The 20,915-nt window shown below is 44.9% G+C and overlaps 2 long non-coding RNA genes across 3 annotated transcripts; both read left to right on the forward strand.

Annotated features, from left to right (window-relative positions):
* Nucleotides 1-7,703: 7,703 nt before the first annotated feature.
* On the forward strand, nucleotides 7,704-8,393 carry LOC123487740. The gene is made up of 3 exons (XR_006659875.1): nucleotides 7,704-7,785; nucleotides 8,061-8,175; nucleotides 8,358-8,393. It is a non-coding gene; the product is annotated as an uncharacterized LOC123487740 (long non-coding RNA).
* A 1,246-nt stretch (nucleotides 8,394-9,639) lies between these two features.
* Nucleotides 9,640-19,046, forward strand: LOC121563792. 2 transcript variants are annotated; one of them, XR_006659876.1, is made up of 4 exons: nucleotides 9,640-9,935; nucleotides 10,130-10,226; nucleotides 10,383-10,435; nucleotides 18,312-19,046. It is a non-coding gene; the product is annotated as an uncharacterized LOC121563792 (long non-coding RNA). The 2 variants fall into 2 exon arrangements; XR_006659877.1 differs by lacking the exons at nucleotides 10,383-10,435; nucleotides 18,312-19,046 and adding an exon at nucleotides 18,132-18,201.
* The last annotated feature ends 1,869 nt before the right edge of the window (nucleotides 19,047-20,915 follow it).

Raw genomic sequence — 20,915 nt, forward strand, 5'->3', positions numbered from 1 at the left:
GACAACACCGCACCTACCCCAGTGTCGGATGCATCCACCTCCACGACAAACTGGCGGTCGGGGTCCGGCTGCATCAGAATGGGAGCCGAGGCGAGCGATGTTTCAGTTCTTGAACGCTGATTCGGCCCCTTCATTCCAAGCGAACGGTCGTGAGATGGAGGTGAGAGCGGTGAGTGGCGCCGCAATGCGGCTGTAGTCCTTGATGAACCTCCTATAGAAGTTCGCAAACCCCAGAAATCGTTGAAGTTGTTTTGCGGGTAGAGGGGGCTGGCCAGTCCGTGACAGCAGAGATCTTAGCTGGGTCCATCCGCAACTCCCCCTGAGCGATGATGTAACCCAAAAAAGAGGTCTCAGACACATGAAATTCACATTTCTCCATCTTCACAAACAGTTTGTTCTCCAACAACCTTTGCAACACCTGGCGCACATGCAGTTCATGTTCCTGGGAGGACTCTGAGAAAATCAAGATATCATCCAGATAGACAAAAACAAACCCGATTCAACATGTCCCGAAGGACATCATTGACTAGTGCCTGAAAAACAGCAGGGGCATTAGACAACCCAAAAGGCATAACCAGATACTCAAAATGTCCCAAGGGTGTGTTGAAGGCAGTCTTCCATTCATCACCTTTACGAATGCGCACCAGGTGATACGCATTTCGTAGATCCAGTTTCGTAAAGATGGTAGCACCATGAAGGAGGGGAAAAGCAGAATTAATCAAAGGCAGAGAATACTTGTTCTTAATGGTGATGTTGTTAAGTCCACGGTAATCAATACAGGGTCTGAGGGTCTTATCCTTCTTAGCAACAAAAAAGAATCCCGCTCCTACAGGTGACGAGGAAGGATGCATAATACCTGCAGCCAAGGAGTCCCGAATGTAGTTCTCCATAGCCTCCGTCTCCGGCCGGGAGAGATTGTACAGGCGACTGCTGGGGAGCGGGGCTCCTGGCTGGAGGTCAATGGCACAGTCGTAAGGCCGGTGAGGAGGAAGAGAAGTAGCTCTGTGTTTGCAGAAAACGGATGCCAGGTCATGATACACGTCAGGAACATTAGAAAGATCCATGGACTCCAGTGAGGTCGAGGCACAGTACTGGCAGGAGTCAGAGCAGAACACAAACAATTCACATGACAAAATGTGCTCCATGAAACAATTCTACCTGTCACCCAATCAATGTGTGGATTGTGTCTTATGAGCCAGGGGATACCAAGGACCAGAGGGGTCTGTGGGCAGTCGATAATATGGAATTGAATGTTCTCCTGATGATTTCCCCCGACACTCTAAGACAAACAGGAACAGTCTGATGGGTAATATGGGTCAACAATTGTCCATTCAGACCCTTAGCCTGCAGCGGACAGTCCATAGGAACAGTCTCCAAATCCATTTGTTGAGCCCACTCTCTATCCAAAAGCTTTCAGTCTTCACCAGAGTCAATCAGCGCACTAACAGAGAGATTCTGGAACTGCCACTGGAGGGATGCCTGGAGCAGAATGCGGGAGAAGAGGAAGAATCCGCTGCTCGGCTCACCAAAACTTCTCCCATTAATGATGAGCCGGCCCTTTTCCCCGGACGAACTGGGCAGGAAGGAACGAAATGACCAGCTTCTCCATACAGGCAGACCCGAGCCTGAATGCGACGTGCACGCTCCTCTGAGGACAACCGTGCACGACCCACCTCCCATGGCCGGGTTCAGTGCTCCTCGTATCGACTCGGGAAGACACGGCTTTCTCCGTAGGGAAGATGCGGGGAGGAGTTTGTTGATGACAGACAGGTTGCTTGGAACTAACACTCCTCTCCCGGCGGCGCTCCCGAATCCGATTATCCAACCTGATGGTGAGTGAAATAAGATTATCCAGCGTAGGCGATTCATCATATGACACCAATTCATCTTTTAAAGTCTCAGACAAAGCATTGATGAACACTCCTTGTAATGCCTCGTCATTCCAACCACTCACTGCTGCTAAAGTCCGAAACTCCACTGCCATCTCCGCCACACTGCGAGCCCCCTGCCGAAGAGAAAACAACCGTTTCGCAGCCTCCTTGCCTCGTACGGGGTGGTCAAAAACCTTCCTCATCTCAGTGGTGAAGGCAACGTAAGCGTTGCAAATGTCCGACTGACTCTCCCAGACCGCGGATCCCCAGGCACGAGCGGAACCGCTAGTAGAGTTGATAAGGTAGGCAATACGGGCTCTTTCTGAGGCGTAGGTGAGGGGCTGTTGTTCAAACACTAACGAGCATTGAGTCAAAAAAATCGCCACAGGTTCCCATGTTCCCGTCATAGCGCTCTGGAGCAGGAACAAAAGGCTCTCTGATCTGGGCTGAAGGGGTAGTAAGGGCAGACACTTGATTGGTGAGTAATTGAACCTGATTAAGCAGCACCTGACTGTCCTCAGCAATCGTCTTAAACAGGGTATCATGTTGGCCAAGTAAAATGCCCTGATTGGCTATGGCAGTCCAAATTTGAGTGCACTCTGGGGTGGTATCCAAGCTACTGTCTGCTGGGTTCATGATGGTCAGATCATACTGTTATGATTTACCAGTATTAGAACCCAAATGCAGACAAGTACACCAAGCCAGAGAAGGTTTAACAGGTTTATTTAAAATGTTCAATAGTCCAGGTTTCCAATAATAGGGGAAGAGCAAGTCCAGGTTACAGGGAGGGTAACAGATCCAGGTCAGGGCAGGTGTGGTACCGTAATGTCCTAGTGTCCGTGGTGAGTCCAAAAGAGAGGTCCGGTAGTGGAGAGCAGGATGGTGGTGGCAGGAGTGAAGCGGAGGCAGGAGTCAGGTTCCAAATATCTGTGGCACAGGAGAAAAAGTAAATAGAACAGGCCAAAACACAAAGAGCAAAAATAAACAGGTTGAGTCGGCAGCGAGACTAACATGGTCGTCTTGACTATGATCTGACGATGAGTGGAAAGTTTGACCGGGTCTTAAAGGCTGAGGTGATTATGGTGAATGAGCTGCAGCTGGAACCCTGACTCCCGCACACCAGACTTCACTCCTGCAATCAAGGACAGACAGAGGGGAGGGAGAGAGCAGAGAGAGAGCTACCTAGCAGCAGTAGGCCTAACAGTCTATTCCTTGAAACATTGAACCGCTGTAGTTTGCAACAATTCTAATTTCTAAAGTGGAAGTTGGGAGAGTTTTATTCGGGTGTTTCAGTGAAACAATTATAGTTTCTGAGGTGGAAGTTGGGAGAGTTATATTTGGGAGTTGTGGTGAGGAGGCCCTACTCTCTCCTTTCCCAGATGTTTAGTTCATTTCATTCCGATCTCCTCTGCATTATTGTAGCCATTTGCTACAGCCTGTCAACTATGCCTCTGCCTATCCCTGTTCTCTCCTCTCCGCACAGGCTACACAAACGCCTCACACCGCGTGGCTGCTGCCTCTCTAACCTGGTGGTCCCTGCACGCACCACACACCTGGAGTTCCAGGTCTCAGGCAGCCTCTGGAACTGCCGTTCTGCTGCCAACAAGGCTGACTTCATCCCAGCCTATGCTACCCTCCAGTCCCTCGACTTCCTGGCGCTGACGGAAACATGGATTACCACTGAAAACACTGCTACTCCTACTGCTCTCTCCTCGTCTGACCATGTGTTCTCGCATACCCCGAGAGCATCTGGTCAGAGGGTGGTGGCACAGGAATCCTCATCTCTCCCAAGTGGACATTCTCAATTTTTCCCCTAACCCATCTGTCTATCTCCTCATTTGAATTCCATGCTGTCACAGTCACTAGCCCATTTAAGCTTAATATCCTTGTCATCTATCGCCCTCCAGGTTCCCTTGGAGAGTTCATCAATGAGCTCGACGCCTTGATAAGTTCCTTTCCTGAGGATGGCTCACCCCTCACAGTTTTGGGGGATTTCAACCTCCCTACATCTACATTTGACTCATTTCTCTCTGCCTCCTTCTTTCCACTCCTCACCTCTTTTGACCTCACCCTCTCACCGTCCCCCCCTACTCACAAGGCAGGCAATACGCTTGACCTCATCTTTACTAGATGCTGCTCTTCTACTAATCTCACTGCAACTCCCTCCATGTCTCCGACCACTACTTTGTATCCTTTTCTCTCTCGCTCTCCTCCAACACTCACTCACTCTGCCCCTACACAGATGGTAATGCGCCGCCGCAACCTTCGCTCTCTCTCTCCCACTACTCTCTACTCTTCCATCCTATCATCTCTTCCCTCTGCTCAATCCTTCTCCCTCCAATCTCCTGATTCTGCCTCCTCAACCCTCCTCTCCTCCCTTTCTGCATCCTTTGACTCTCTGTGTCCCCTATCCTCCCGGCCGGCTCGGTCCTCCCCTCCAGCTCCGTGGCTTGATGACTCATTGCGAGCTCACAGAACAGAGCTCCGGGCAGCTGAGCGGAAATGGAAGAAAACTAGACTCCCTGCGGACCTGGCATCTTTTCACTCCCTCCTCTCTACATTCTCTTCATCTGTTTCTGCTGCTAAGGCCACTTTCTACCACTCTAAATTCCAAGCATCTGCCTCTAACCCTAGGAAGCTCTTTGCCACATTCTCCTCCCTGCTGAATCCCCCCCCCTCCTCCCTCTCTGTGGATGACTTCGTCAACCACTTTGAAAAGAAGGTTGACGACATCCGATCCTCGTTTGTTAAGTCTAATGACACTGCTGGTCCTGCTCACACTGCCCTACCCTATGCTTTGACTTCTTTCTCCCCTCTCTCTCCAGATAAAATCTCGCGACTTGTGACTGCAGGCCGCCCAACAACCTGCCCGCTTGACCCCATCCCCTCCTCTCTTCTCCAGACCATCTCCGGTGACCTTCTCCCCTACCTCACCTCGCTTCAACTCATCCTTGACCGCTGGCTATGTCCCTTCCGTCTTCAAGAGAGCGAGAGTTGCACCCCTTCTCAAAAAACCAACACTTGATCCCTCTGATGTCAACAACTACAGACCAGTATCCCTTCTTTCTTTTCTTTCCAAAACTATTGAGCGTGCCGTCTTTAGCCAACTCTCTTGCTATCTCTCTCAGAATGACCTTCTTGACCCAAACCAGTCAGGTTTCAGGACTGGTCATTCAACTGAGACTGCTCTTCTCTGTGTCACGGAGGCTCTCCGCACTGCTAAAGCTAACTCTCTCTCCTCTGATCTTGTCCTTCTAGACCTGTCTGCTGCCTTTGATACTGTGAACCATCAGATCCTCCTCTCCACCCTCTCCGAGCTGGGCATCTCCGGCGCGGCTCACTCTTGGATTGCGTCCTACCTGACCGGTCGCTCCTACCAAGTGGCGTGGCGAGAAGCTGTCTCCGCACCACGTGCTCTCACCACTGGTGTCCCCCAGGGCTCAGTTCTAGGCCCTCTCCTATTCTCGCTATACACCAAGTCACTTGGCTCTGTCATATCCTCACATGGCCTCTCCTATCATTGCTACGCTGACGATACACAACTAATCTTCTCCTTTCCCCCTTCTGATAACCAGGTGGCGAATCGCATCTCTGCATGTCTGGCAGACATATCAGTATGGATGACGGATCACCACCTCAAGCTGAACCTTGGCAAGACGGAGCTGCTCTTCCTCCCGGGGAAGGACTGCCCGTTCCATGATCTCGCCATCACGGTTGACAACTCCGTTGTGTCCTCCTCCCAGAGTGCGAAGAGCCTTGGCGGACCCTGGACAACACCGTGTCGTTATCCGCTAACATCAAGGCGGTGACCCGATCCTGCAGGTTCATGCTCTACAACATTCGGAGAGTACGACCCTGCCTTACACAGGAAGCGGCACAGGACCTAATCCAGGCACTTGTCATCTCCCGTCTGATTACTGCAACTCGCTGTTGGCTGGGCTCCCTGCCTGTGCCATTAAACCCCTACAACTCATCCAGAATGCCGCTGCCCGTCTGGTGTTCAACCTTCCCAAGTTCTCTCACGTCACCCCGCTCCTCCGCACACTCCACTGGCTTCCAGTTGAAGCTCGCATCTGTTACAAGACCATGGTGCTTGCCTATGGAGCTGTGAGGGGAACGGCACCTCCGTACCTTCAGGCTCTGATCAGTCCCTACACCCAAACGAGGGCATTGCGTTCATCCACCTCTGGCCTGCTGGCTCCCTTCCTCTGCGGAAGCATAGTTCCCGCTCAGCCCAGTCAAAACTGTTCGCTGCTCTGGCACCCCAATGGTGGAACAAGCTCCCTCACGGCGCCAGGACGGCGGAGTCGCTCACCACCTTCCGGAGACATTTGAAACCCCACCTCTTTAAGGAATACCTGGGATAGGATAAAGTAATCCTTCTACCCCCCCTAAAAAAAAAATAAAAAATTGTAAAGTGGTTATCCCACTGGCTATAGGGGTGAATGCACCAATTTGTAAGTCGCTCTGGATAAGAGCGTCTGCTAAATGCGTAAATGTGAATGTGAATGTGCATTTCCAGAAAGCCTTCTAGCTAACATCACACCTTATTTATCTTGAAAGCCCAGCTGCACAGATATAGAGTCATGCTAGAAATAAACTACAATGGTAGCTACAAGGCTTTTAAGAAACTCACTCCAGTTCATTTAGCAGACATTTAGCAGACCATTTAGCAGACTAAGCGTATTGCAACGCTTCACTGGATCAATCTGAAACTTTGCATACACACTGCTGCCATCTAGTGGCCAACATCTAAATTGCGCCTAAACAGCATTATTATATTGTGGCCTTTCTCTTGCATTTCAAAGATGATGGAACAAAGAATATATAGAAAACACATGATTTTTTTGTTTGTATTATCTTTCCCAGATCTAATGTGTTATATTCTCCTACATTCATTTCACATTTTCACAAACTTAAAAGTGTTTCCTTTAAAATGGTATCAAGAATATGCATATCCTTGCTTCAGGTCCTGAGCTACAGGCATTTAGATTTGGGTATGTCATTTTAGGCAAAAGAAAGTGTATGATCCTTAAGAGGTTAATGATATATACCCATTTGATTCTTGAAGAATATAATTATAAATGCCTCATGATCTTAATTCAACTGTCATATGTACCCCATCAGAACCCAAAATAGAAGCTTGTTTTACTCCAATGTGTGTAAACAATGTAAATGTAATGAAAACAACATTGTATAACCTTAAAACATGGTTAAAACTGTAATTTGATATCATGGATGGCCAGCTCTGTCTGAATTTGAGAGTGGTTATATTTCTCCAGGCCCATCCCTTAGTTTTTTACCAAAAGAGAGGTGGGGTGTCCGGCTTTGTTATTGTTTCAATTAAGGATTCTAGCTTTAAAAGGTCTCGGTATAATGTTTTCTCCAATACATTCTGAGAACATTAAAAAGGGGATTCAATTTATACTGTACCTTCCAGCTTTTTTGCTTTGATAACAGGTTTTGCTCTTTAAAGTTGTTCTCACCTGACTGTCTCCATGTTGATTATGTTGTTAAGGCTGATGCGACGGGTTTTACGTGGGCGATGATTATGGATATTTCCACTGGAATGAAGAACATGGCCATTGGGGTAAGCATTTCACACCTCTGTTGGGTCTTGGTTTTAATCATTGTATTACCATTCCTTTATGGAAATGAGAGGATCAAGCTTCTGCTCTCATTCTTTTTTACAGAGAGGTGGACCCTAAACAACAACGAGTACAACTATGAGTATGCGTACAAGTATGACCAGGATCAACCTGGTCAAGGGGGCCAAATGGGAAATAGAGGCTGGTTCTTCTCAGATTGTCGATGCTCCTGCCCATCTCCCCATCCCTACTTCCTCTGATCTCCCTCAGCAGAGCCCACAGGAGCAGCCTGGATTCCTCGCAGCATCCCCTTGGCCTCTTGCAAAGTAAGCACTTTGTTCGTTAACACAGCATTGACATCTGCACAGCTACACAATCCACCAGATACATTCATTTTGGGATTTGGAGTGCTATGATTACACTGCCTTTACAGTGAAGTTGATTGAGATGTTGGACCAATGTAATGGAGTTTCAGATTACCTGGATTACCCAGAGTACCTAGATTGAGTTCAGATCTGAAATATAAAGACTGTTTCGTATCCACGGTATGAAGCCTCTTTCCACACATTCTAAACAACCTGGTGTGTTTCCTCTCCTGTAGCGTTGGGACTCTTGAGGAGATGATTGAGATTGCATGGCAGAAGTGTCAGGAGTACCAATCTAAGTTCTTCATGTGGTATTGTGTTACCCTGTTGTGCACACAGAGTAGGGCACAGGTACGTTTATTCGTTGGATGAGACAGCAGAGTTAGAATGAATGATGAGGAGGGGATGATTATTATGGTTTGCATATTCATAAGTAAGCAAACAGATATGTTTTAGGCCATGCGTCTATTACATTGTAATTGATTATATGTTGTTTCAGGACTAAACTTCTCTTTCTATACCACTATCTATAGCCCATCTCTCCACCAGTGAAGCCCATCGTGGCTGAGCTAACCATCTCTCCACCAGTGAAGCCCATCGTGGCTGAGCTGCCCATCTCTCCACCAGTGAAGCCCATCATGGTTGAGCTTCCCATCTCTCCACCAGTGAAGCCCATTGTGGTTGAGCTGCCCATCTCTCCACCAGTGAAGCCCATCGTGGCTGAGCTGCACATCTCTCCACCAGTGAAGCCCATCATGGTTGAGCTTCCCATCTCTCCACCAGTGAAGCCCATCGTGGCTGAGCTGCCCACTCTCCACCAGTGAAGCCCATCATGGTTGAGCTTCCCATCTCTCCACCAGTGAAGCCCATCATGGTTGAGCTTCCCATCTCTCCACCAGTGAAGCCCATCGTGGCTGAGCTGCCCATCTCTCCACTAGTGAAGCCTGTCATATTTGAGCTTCCCATCTCTCCACCAGTGAAGCCCATCGTGGCTGAGCTGCCCATCTCTCCACCAGTGAAGCCTGTCATGGTTGAGCTTCCCATCTCTCCACCAGTGAAGCCCATTGTGGTTGAGCTGCCCATCTCTCCACCAGTGAAGCCCATCGTGGCTGAGCTTCCCATCTCTCCACCAGTGAAGCCCATCGTGGCTGAGCTGCCCATCTCTCCACCAGTGAAGCCCATCATGGTTGAGCTTCCCATCTCTCCACCAGTGAAGCCCATCTTGGTTGAGCTTCCCATCTCTCCACCAGTGAAGCCCATCGTGGCTGAGCTGCCCATCTCTCCACCAGTGAAGCCCATCATGGTTGAGCTTCCCATCTCTCCACCAGTGAAGCCCATTGTGGTTGAGCTGCCCATCTCTCCACCAGTGAAGCCCATCGTGGCTGAGCTGCCCATCTCTCCACCAGTGAAGCCCATCATGGTTGAGCTTCCCATCTCTCCACCAGTGAAGCCCATTGTGGTTGAGCTGCCCATCTCTCCACCAGTGAAGCCAATCATGGTTGAGCTTCCCATCTCTCCATCAGTGAAGCCCATCGTGGTTGAGCTTCCCATCTCTCCACCAGTGAAGCCAATCATGGTTGAGCTTCCCATCTCTCCACCAGTGAAGCCCATCATGGTTGAGCTTCCCATCTCTCCACCAGTGAAGCCCATCGTAGCTGAGCTGCCCATCTCTCCACTAGTGAAGCCCGTCATGTTTGAGCTTCCCATCTCTCCACCAGTGAAGCCCATCGTGGCTGAGCTGCCCATCTCTCCAATTATGAAGCATGTCATGTTTGAGCTGAAGGGTCTGCTGAAGCAACATAAAAAGACAAAAGACATGGAAACTTCAGTTCCACAGACCAAAACTACTCCACCTCCTCCCTGCCTATCGGATGATTTCCCTCCACCACAGGGTTGCCAAAGGGCCCAGAATTGGTTCGATTCACCTCCACCACAGGGTTGCCAAAGGGCCCAGAATGTCTTCCATTCACCTCCACCACAGGGTTTCCAAAGGGCCAAGGATTTCAAATATTCAGGTTATCCAGGTACAACTACCAAAGCTGGGCCTGGAATATCAGACACTGCCCTGGCTCACATTCTCAGACCTCTCTCACCGATGTGTGTGCCGGAAGGTAAGTGACCTTTTGGATAGTAAATATCCTCTCTACTCTTGTAACAAGCCTGATTGGGCTGGTGAGCAAAATAATGTCCACCATTGACTACTCTATATCCTAACAGGGTTCAGACTTCAATTAATGTTTTTTTCTCTAGCACAGGGTTTACATTTAGTTAACAATTGATTAAGACTCTCCTGAATTGTGTTCAGATTATGGTGAATGGGACTCTGTTGGGATCACATGTCCACCCCTGGGACTTCTACGTTTGTTGACTCTTCCCCTGGACATTTTAAGGCTTTTTTTTAGGTACTACATGATTTTATCCAGCTCACCTTTTTGCCACAACAATCCAAATTAATCTATTTTAGTCAATGTAATTCTGAGGTTGATATAAGTGCACCTTTTCAACAGTAAACTATGTTTGTGGTAAGGGATGTCACTAATTTTCTCTTTCTCACATAGGCTATTTTGCCAGAAAAAAAGGATGCAGTGGAGCATAGCATACTTAGAAAAAAGTAATAAACTCAAGCATCTTGTGCTTATAATACTTCTTATAAAATCCAATGAGACTGTTAGATTAATTTGGATTTTAAGAATAATGACTAAAGAATTTCACCCCAAACACAGTATAAATGTTAGAATTATCATGTAGTGTCAACCCACTAACAGAAGGGGCGTTACTAACCATTCAAGGGGGAAGGCGGGAACTGTTTAAGAAAGGTGGGAGGAGCATAGTGCCTTTGTTTGTCAAGGGGTATAAAAACAGTATGTTTGTGTTTTTGGTCAGAGCTCTCGCCATGAATAAAAATACAGATAAGACTTGTGAGTTGTGGACCTTGAATCATTGATGATTAAAACCAGAGCCTTACAACCTCTGGTAATGATTCAAGCTTAGGGTGAATTAGAGATAAAAATTCACATGACAGATTTGTCCTTCGAAGCGGAGCTTAATACATCTTTATCGTTCTAGAGACACCGAAATCCGTGCACGGCCGGGTGATCACATCCGTGAAAAATTGTCCTGGCCTTCCACGTTAAGGTTAATAAACAGGCCGGTGATTACTCTTTATGAACGATAAAGACGTTAACAAGTTTGAAAAAGCATTTTAATCCAGACTGCAAGGAAAAGGTCAGTAATTTTTATTCATGGATTTTGGTAAAATGAGTTGAATTTATTTACCAAAGAAGGTAATAATTATTACGACAGGGAGGGTCCGCAATTGATCCTAGAGGTAAATAGCTATTACAAAAAAAAACTAGTCCGAAATGACATGGTAGTGAATTGCAATCACAAATGTAAACTAAGTTAATATTGTCATTGTACGAATTGCAATGTTCAGTATAAACAGGGAAATAATTATCATCGTATGATAGGGATGTGTCGGGAGTTCATATATGCGACTGGGCATTTGCTAGAACTGTGCAAACAAGTTTGACGGATGATAAGGTCGTATGTGTGTGAGACTTAATCCCTCGGAGACGTGATCATTATTTCAGGGGTGGAGGGGAAAAAATAAGTCGTGTGAAAAAAATTGGGTAACTTACTCTTTTCCTGAAACCGGAGTTTTAAATAGAAACTCTGGGTTAGGGGTTAAATAATTTTAAAGGGTTAATTACAAAAGCAAGAGGGGCACTAAGAGATTAGCTCCTACGAAAATAATTCGGGAGGGAATTATTTAAAAAACAAAAAGGGGGGAGGGATTTCTTATTGTTCCACGATGGGAAAGACATCTTCTAAACAAGTCCGAGAATTAACGGGAGATGAAATATATATGTTAGGGAGGGATCGGAGAAATATGTTTTATGGGTCCATTTGGGAGAAGAGGTATGAATTTATTGGGCATCTCGAAGTAAAAAAGTTAGTAGGCAGATGCATATAAAATTAGATGGAAAAAAAGCGAAAGGAGGGGCTGAAGACAGGGAGTGTGTTTTTTTTAAGCTCGAAAATGCTTTAACGGGGACCAAGGAATATTTAACTATCGTGACTGCAGGGGATAAAAAGGAGAATAACAGTCAATATTTTTGGTTCGAACAAATGTTTGACAAAATGATTCGTGTCAATTAAGAATTGGCTAAAAACACCACAAAGCGATTATTTGAGAGGTACCTATAAAATCCAACGATGTGGTCCTCTAGCTCAGCTGGTAGAGCACGGCGCTTGTAACGCCAAGGTAGTGGGTTCGATCCCCGGGACCACTAATAAAAAAAATAAAATAAAAATTTAAAAAATGTATGCACGCATGACTGTAAATCGCTTTGGATGGAAGCGTCTGCTAAATGACATATTATTATGCGTGTGTATGCGCTTTTGCACTCAAACGTAGACGTACGTTATGAGAGAATATTTGCGTTTTTGGTCAGTTGGCAGACGCTCTAATCCGGAGCGACTTGAAGAGCCAATAGATGTTTGCATGGAACTATTCTGTTGTGTTGGGCATTTGAATGGCAGAATATGAAATATGTGTGTATGAGGAAATTCAACGGCGGGTATGAATGATAACCGGATACTACTTAGTATTTGGTTGGTTAAATGCTAAATAAAAGATTTGAGGCGTGGTTATGGGGGAACTAGTAAGACGCACTTATTCAAAAAGGAATGAGTGGAGAGAGAGTTTTTTTACGTGTATTAAAAGTTGCATTAGATAGCTTTAGTAATATTCTAGATATGTCTATGAAAATATGTTATAAGTACTAATTACATTATTTCCTATGAAGGAAAATTGTAGGGAGGTTTCCCGCGCCTCCCCCATAATGTAGGAAGGAGCAGGAGAGGGGGGGAGTGAGAGACAGGACATCGTTCAAATGGTAGGGATATCATTAAGTGTATGCTGATAAATAATATCAAGCGTTTGTTTTATTGATTGGGGCCGAATCAGAGAAAACTGTTAAAGATATTGAATAGCGAACTGAAATGAAAGGCATAAAATACAGAATAATTGGGACGATTTTAAAACGATAATTTATTTTGGTTAGGAAGCAAGTGGCATTAGCTGTTGTGCTGGGGGAATAGCGCCAGCCTGTGGTGGGTTCTGGATTTGTTATAAATAACTTTATATTTTAAACTAAAATGAATAGACTACAATTGGAACATCAGAAAAGGACAATATAATTCGTAATAGTTATTATAATTATTATTGATAGTTATTGCAGTTATTATTATCCTGAGTGGCGCAGTGGTCTAAGGCACTGCATCGCAGGGCTAACTGTGCCACTAGAGATCCTGGTTCGGAACCAGGTTCTGTCGCAGCCGACAGCGACCGGGAGACTCATGGGCGGTGCACAATTGGCCCAGCGTCGTCCAGGGTAGGGGGGAAAATGGCCGGCAAGGATGGAGCTCAGTTGATAGAGCATGATGTTTGAAACGCCAGGGTTATGGGTTCGATTCCCACGGGGGGAGGCCAGTAAAAAAAAAAATAAAGATAAAAATAATACAAATGTATTCACTAGGTTGCTCTGGATAGGAGCGTCTGCTGGGTGACTAGAATGTAAATGTATTATCATTGATTCAGTAATGATAGGAGGGAAGTAGCGATAGAGCTGAGAGGGTTGAGAGTTGAGGACAAGGAGAATGATTTGTGGCTCTGGTTGGCGGGAAAAAGGAGAGGCAGAGACATACTTAGAGAGACAGAGGAAGTTAGAGAGGGAGAGAATAAAAGGCTGAGAGACAGAGATAACAGTTTCTGGAGCTTGAAAAGCAGAGACTAACAGAGGTAAGAAAAGGAACAGACAAGAGCAGAGTATTTAATGGCCACTAGGGAAATAGCTGGGATCGGTAGAACTCCAGGATAGACAAGGACAGCAGATGTAGGACTAATTAAGGGGGTAGCTCCAGTACAAGTGATTCCTCGATTCGATAATAGACCATACCAAAAGCAATATACTATGGAACCAGAAGCAATAAAAGGGATAAAACCTACATTTGAGCATTTATTTAAGGGAGAGGTGATAATTCCTGGAGATGAGGTACAATGAAACTCTCAAATTTTTCCTGTTAGAAAGGAGGCACCTAGCGCCGACTGGAGGATGGTCATGGACTTGCAGGGGGTTAATAGAAATATCATTGCTGAAATACATTGCTGAACCAATTGAAACCAGAGAACTCCTATTTTACAGTGGTAGATTTAGCTAATGCTTTCTTTAGTATCCAAGTTCATCCGGATAGTCAGGGGTGGTTTGGCTTTACTTTTCAGGGAAGGAAATGGACTTAGGCTAGGATGCCTCAAGGCTACTCGGAAAGTCTTACAATCTTAGACCAGGCTATAACTAGGAATTTGGGAAAGTTTGAACATAGGGAAGGACGCAAATGTTAGTTTATGTAGATGATATTCTATTGGCTAATCCCATCCAGGAAGGATGTAAGAGGGATACAATCCAATTGTTAACCTTCCTGGCAGAACAGGGACACAAAGTGAGCAAAAAGAAACTTCAACTTTGGTAGAGGTCATTTACCTAGGACACACTATAACACAGGAGGGGCGAATGTTAAACTCATCCAGGAAAACTGCTATATTTGAAGCGCCAAAACCGTTAAAACAAAAAACAAATGATGAGCTTATTGATAATGATAAAGTGCTGTAAAGTTTGCGTACTCCATTATGTACTGCATACGGGTAAATTAAGTGATCTTATCTATGAGAAGGCAATGGTAGCCCATGGTAAAGTAATTTGGAACTCTAAGGAGGCATACATACATCAGGGATGTTATCCAAATGGTAGAGAGTAACGAGGGATATGACATTGGTAGTGATTTAGAGATGATGAAGTTTTTTTGATGGGCTATTAGATATAACTGGGTTAATCATGAACATAGAGATTTTTATTCTTTGTTGCTAGACAGAAGACTTAGGTGACTTAAAAAATAGACTTGTCATGTCCAACAATCAGTCTTCAGGTCAAAGCCCCGGGAGAGCCGGGGTAGAACAGAGGTTGAACTAAACATAAGTGTTTTTACAAGATAAGAGATTGTTTAATTGGATTACTAATTGATTCTGAACTGAATGAAAGTCGAATTTAGCCGCCATAAAGACAAAGGAAGTGGGAGGAGCAATAAAGAAGCAAAAAGAATATCAAAATGAAAGGCATGGCAATTGGTTGATAAATAACCTAAGGGAATGTTTAGGAAGGTGGAAAAAATTGACACATAAGCAGAACTATGTGTCAAGAGGGGGGAAGAGGCTAATTGTATTAGATAATATACGAAGGAGAGGACAAAATACTTTTAAAAAAAAAACATTTTTAGATAGTCTAAAAAGAGAATGCAGTCAGAAATTGTTACATTAATCTGAACATGTGTGAAGATAGTTTATTAACCACACCCGTATGTCAGAGGTTTTGTGCCCCACAGGTAAACTAAAGGAGAAGGTGACCCACTATCTAACCAGGTGACTGGTGAGCATCCAGTCACTAGAAGGAAAACTGGAAGCAGGCCTGTTGGGAAGGGCCCTATCAGGTTATGTTGGTAACCACCTTGGCCATTAGAATAGCAGAGAGAGGAACCTGGGTCCATGTTACCCACTGCAAGAAGGTAGGACCACATACAAGCACCGCTTAGCACACGCAGAGTTGACGAGCGGAACTGCGCCACAGGGTGCGGGGGGTCATCTCTGTCAACGAAGATCTCCCTACCCAGACCTATCATCACTGTAGTGTGTTCCTAGGGTGTGAGTATGGGGTGGTACCGAGCAGAAGGACTCAAGACAGGAGAGGGTTGGGGTTTTTTGAGAATATGGGTGACCCTGAGCTGCATCATAGTCTCGGCAATAGTCGTGGTAGGTCAAATTCCACCACCACCTCGCACCAATTACGCTATGGCCTTACCATTATTAAGAAATAAAGGGAAAACGACCCGACATACTGACCATCAAGGGCGAGTGATCTACAAAATAGGAGTCAGAGAGGGGTGGGGAGTAAGATTCAAAATTATGATTAGGGATCTTATCAGAGCGGATAAGCAAGCAACATGGGATTATAAGATCCCGTTGTATTTATGTTCAGCCCCCTCAGCGGATTGTTCCTGGGCTCAGGTATTTAGACATACTGGGGGACGGAGAGATGAGACGGGGGGGGGCTGGACGTCCAGATGGAGGATAAGAAGGTATAACGACATCCCCACGGAGATGGTAGTAACGATAGTAAAGGTCACTAAAGAGGACATGAAAATAACTTACTGGGCTTGCGCGGACGTATACGGACGGGATACTTGTCTAAGATTATATTTAATGGAGTCAAAAGAGATAGAGGGAGCAGGTACTGGCATTAATCCATTGATGGCAATAGACCGAGTAAATCAGTCAAGGGATGACGGAGTCAATTTGACTAACCCGTCCACTATGAAATATTTTCTCCTCCAAGAATGGAACAATGGGGAAGTGGAGGGGGTCCCTGATGAGAATCTCTGGTTAAAGTGGATGAAATACACCGCTAGGGCCTTGGGGGAGACAAATTGTTATGCATGCTCCATTGGGTGACCAGCAATGTTGACCGCCCCTAATGCCAAAGGCAATGTTTCCTGTGTATTAGACCTGGGGTCCAATCAAAAAAGAGCCAAATTGCACAGGGATTGGGCTGGCAAAATTGACATACTCGGCCAGCCCACCTAGATTCACTTTAACTCCTGGCGAATACCAGTGTTACAGACATAGAAATGGCACCCGTAACTTGGGTGATTTTGATGGCTGTAAGGAGATAATTAATGTGACTGATTTAGATAAGGAAGGAAGGGAAAAAAGATTAGGAACCTAACCATCCCTTTGACTGATGTGTGGTGGGCATGCACTAAAAAAGGGAGCATTCGGCAGACATTACCAGAGGGATGGGTGGGTACTTGTGCACCAGTATTTTTGGTCCAACCTGTAAGAATTAGTCATCAAAGACCAGTGACAGGAAGAATAATTAGGAGAAAAATAAATAAGTCAGGAAGGAAATAGCCCAATTTGGACAGATGGTATAGGCATCCCCAGGGGTGTTCTAGACGAATACAAAGCTATAAATCAAATATGGGAGAGTTTTACTACAACATTTTTCTGGTGGGGGACAAACAAAAATATGGATTGGATAGATTATATCTATTACAACCAACAACGATTTATTGACAAGACTAGAGATGCAGTAAAGGGGATCTCTGAGCGATTATCCGCCATCCCGCTCATAACTTAGTAGAGGTTGGTTCTAGATCAGGCAGAAAGGGCCGGTGTCTATAGAAAGATAAGCCATTGTTGCATATTTATCCCTAACAACACCACACTGGATGGGACAGTCACCAGAGCTCTTACAGAATTAACTGCACTGAGTAAAGGGATGAACTGAACTCAGAAGTTAGTACATTGTGGATAGGGTGGTTTGATGAAATATTTGGTAAATGGAAAACCCTAGCAGCCACCATCTTAGGAGCGATCAGTGTTTGTATGGGGTATTCTTGTATTATGTGGTTGTTGTCTTGTTCCCTGTGTCCGAGGATTGGTGAGTCAGGCGTTGGTGAAATGCAGTATCTAAACAATGATGAGAGATGGACTGACTCCGGACTCTGACCAGGGGAATGTGAAAAACGATCCTCCAGGCTTGGTGGATGACAGGATTTGGACCCTGAAAGACCGCGAATTGGATGAAATGTTTATTAGTTCTGATGTGATCTCTGAGATTAATCATGCTTGTAAAATACATTTATCCTGAATGTGGGAATATTTAGTCAAAGGGGTGGATTGTTAGATTAATTTGGATTTTAAGAATAATGACTAAAGAATTTCACCCCAAACACAGTATAAATGTTAGAATTATCATGTAGTGTCAACCCACTAACAGAAGGGGCGTTACTAACCATTCAAGGGGGAAGGCGGGAACTGTTTAAGAAAGGTGGGAGGAGCATAGTGCCTTTGTTTGTCAAGGGGTATAAAAACAGTATGTTTGTGTTTTTGGTCAGAGCTCTCGCCATGAATAAAAATACAGATAAGACTTGTGAGTTGTGGACCTTGAATCATTGATGATTAAAACCAGAGCCTTACAACCTCTGGTAATGATTCAAGCTTAGGGTGAATTAGAGATAAAAATTCACATGACAGAGACAAAGTTTGCTTATGCCTGTTATTTATTCATTGTAACTACAGTAGATGTTAAACCAGCACTCCCACACTATCAGTCCATTGGATACCAAAGATACCAAAATTATGTGTGAATCCGTAGCCAGTTTAAATGTTTGTATTTCTGTGATATTGGTAGGTTTTTCTAAGAGGAATAAACCCACACAAATAAGGTGATGGACATCCCATATCAAGATTACATTGCCCACATAATTGATGTCCTGCTTTTCCCAGCATTGCATGTGGAAACATAATTTCTCTATCTCAGACACGAAAAGAGTGATTCAACCTAACACTATCAGAGTCCCATTGTTGATAGACTAACACGTGGAGGACGTGAGCTGATGCTGGCTGCTGGCACAATGTCAGATCCAGACATATCCCTTAGGAGGTGGGTGGACTTGAGCTATCATTTCATCAGCAACAGGCCTGGCTATCTCCAAGACAGATTCAATCTCATGTTATCACTTTAGCTATCTGGATTATCTCACTAATCTCGAAATCCAAAATGATATAGTAACAGGTCACTGAAAACGTACACATAAAGAGATTAGTGGTCATCAAAGTATGTAGGTTTGCATTAGAGTAATTTCAAGTCCAGATCAAACAGTTCCTCAAAGAGAAGGACAACATGACATGGTTGACCCACATCAGAGTAACTGCATAACTCAAGGCGATGTAGAGTTTCTGAGTGGCCAAAGACATGGCAAGCTGTTGTGTTTGAAAAGGAAAGGAATCTCCGGTACACTGGTTCTCGTATGATCCACAATGTGTATAATGGATCTCAAAACTCCCCTCTGTTTTCTATATATAGCATCCATTACATTTCAATCAATCAAAGAAATACACCAAACCACTCACATAAGAATACAAGTAAAATGTATGAGCTTTTATCTGAGGATCAATTGTATATTAAGTTGGACCTGTTTCATTTAGCACAAGTGAAACCAAACTCTTATCTGTGCTCCATCCAGTTCAGTAGAAACACATTTGTTTCCATCAACAAAGGATAAATGCTTACTGCCTCATTACTCACATGGCTGCTGATGTGACCTTTCCCAGGGATTTGTACAATACACCTTTGGGCGATAACAAAAACAAGGGAAAGAGGACGGGATGGTGCACCACTATCCATGCTATGGAGGTCATTGCAATGAACTGCTGCCCTGTTATAGAGTCATTAGGTAAAATTTCCTAATCACACAACTCGTCAGCAGGATGCTATGTTTTCAGAGGCCAATGGAGGTAGAGGAATCAATCAAACGTCACATAGCCCAGCTAACCAACCTTAGTTAGGAACATGCAGAATATTTTTGTACATTTTTATTTCACCTTTATTTAACCAGGTAAGCCAGTTGAGAACAAGTTCTCATTTACAACTGCAAACTGGCCAAGATAAAGCAAAGCAGTGCGATAAAAAACAACAACAGAGTTACATATGGGGGTAAAACAAAACATAAAGTCAAAACTACAACAGAAAATATATATACAGTGTGTGCAAATGTAGCAAGTTATGGAGGTAAGGCAATAAATAGGCTATAGTGCAAAATAATTACAATTAGTATTAACACTGGAATGATAGATGTGCAAGAGATGATGTGCAAATAGAGATGAACGGCCCATCTCTCCAGTGGTAGCTGAGTCTCTTCAGAGATTTGACGTAGGCTACTCACTCCAAACTGTCCCTTTTAATTTGTACATCACGGTCGTATTTTAACTGCAATCAGCAATTCTCACGTTTATATGTTGTTGTTTTTTTACTTTAGCTTTATTTAGTAAATATTTTCTTAACACTTATTTTCTTAAACGTAATTGTTTGTTCAGGGCTTGTGAGCAAGCATTTCACGGTAAGGTCAACACCCTGTTGTATTCGTGCATTTGACAAATACAATTAATATATTTTATTTTATTTGTTTATGTCCTTTCCCAGGTTTGGCCCCCACCACCACGGAAAAATAAGCCACTGAAGGATCTAACACAGCGACATAAAAAACCCAGAAAGACATAGAAACTTCAGTTCCACAGGCCAGACCTACTCCACTCCTCCCTGCCTATCGGATTATTTCCCTTCACCTACACCACAGAGATGCCAAAGGGCCCAGGATTTCTTCAATTCACCTCCACCACAGGGATGCCAATGTCCAAAGGATTTCTTCAATTCACCTCCACCACAGGGATGCCAAAGGGCACAGGATTTCTTCAATTCACCTCCACCACAGGGATGCCAAAGGGCCCAGGATTTCTTCAATTCACCTCCGCCGAAGGGCCCAGGATTTCTTCAATTCACCTCCACCACAGAGATGCCAAAGGACCCAGGATTTCTTCCCTCCACCTCCAGTGAAGCCCATCGTGGCTGAGCTGCCCATCTCTCCACCAGTGAAGCCTGTCATGTTTGAGCTGCCCATCTCTTCACCAGTGAAACCCATCGTGGTTGAACGGCCCATCTCTCCACCAGTGAAGCCTGTCATGTTTGAGCTGCCCATCGCTCCAGTGGTTGCTGAGTCTCTTCAGAGATTTGAGGTAGGCTACTCACTCCAAACAGTCCCTTTTAATTTGTAAATCATAGTCCTATTTTAACTGCAACCAGCAATTCTCATGTTTATATTTCTTGTTTATGTCCTTTCCCGGTTTGCCCCACTACCGCAGAAAAATAAGCAGCTGAAGGGTCTGAAACAGCAACATAAAAAAAGACAAAAAGACATGGAAACTTCAGTTCCACAGACCAAAACTACTCCACCTCCTCCCTGCCTATCGGATTATTTCCCTCCACCACAGGGAGGCCAAGGGGCCCAGGATTTCTTCAATTCACCTCCACCACAGGGATGCCAATGGCCAAAGGATTTCTTCAATTCACCTCCACCACAGGGATGCCAAAGGGCACAGGATTTCTTCAATTCACCTCCACCACAGGGATGCCAAAGGG

Source organism: Coregonus clupeaformis, unplaced genomic scaffold (assembly GCF_020615455.1).
Source record: "Coregonus clupeaformis isolate EN_2021a unplaced genomic scaffold, ASM2061545v1 scaf1832, whole genome shotgun sequence".
In the NCBI taxonomy this organism is placed as follows: domain Eukaryota; kingdom Metazoa; phylum Chordata; class Actinopteri; order Salmoniformes; family Salmonidae; genus Coregonus; species Coregonus clupeaformis.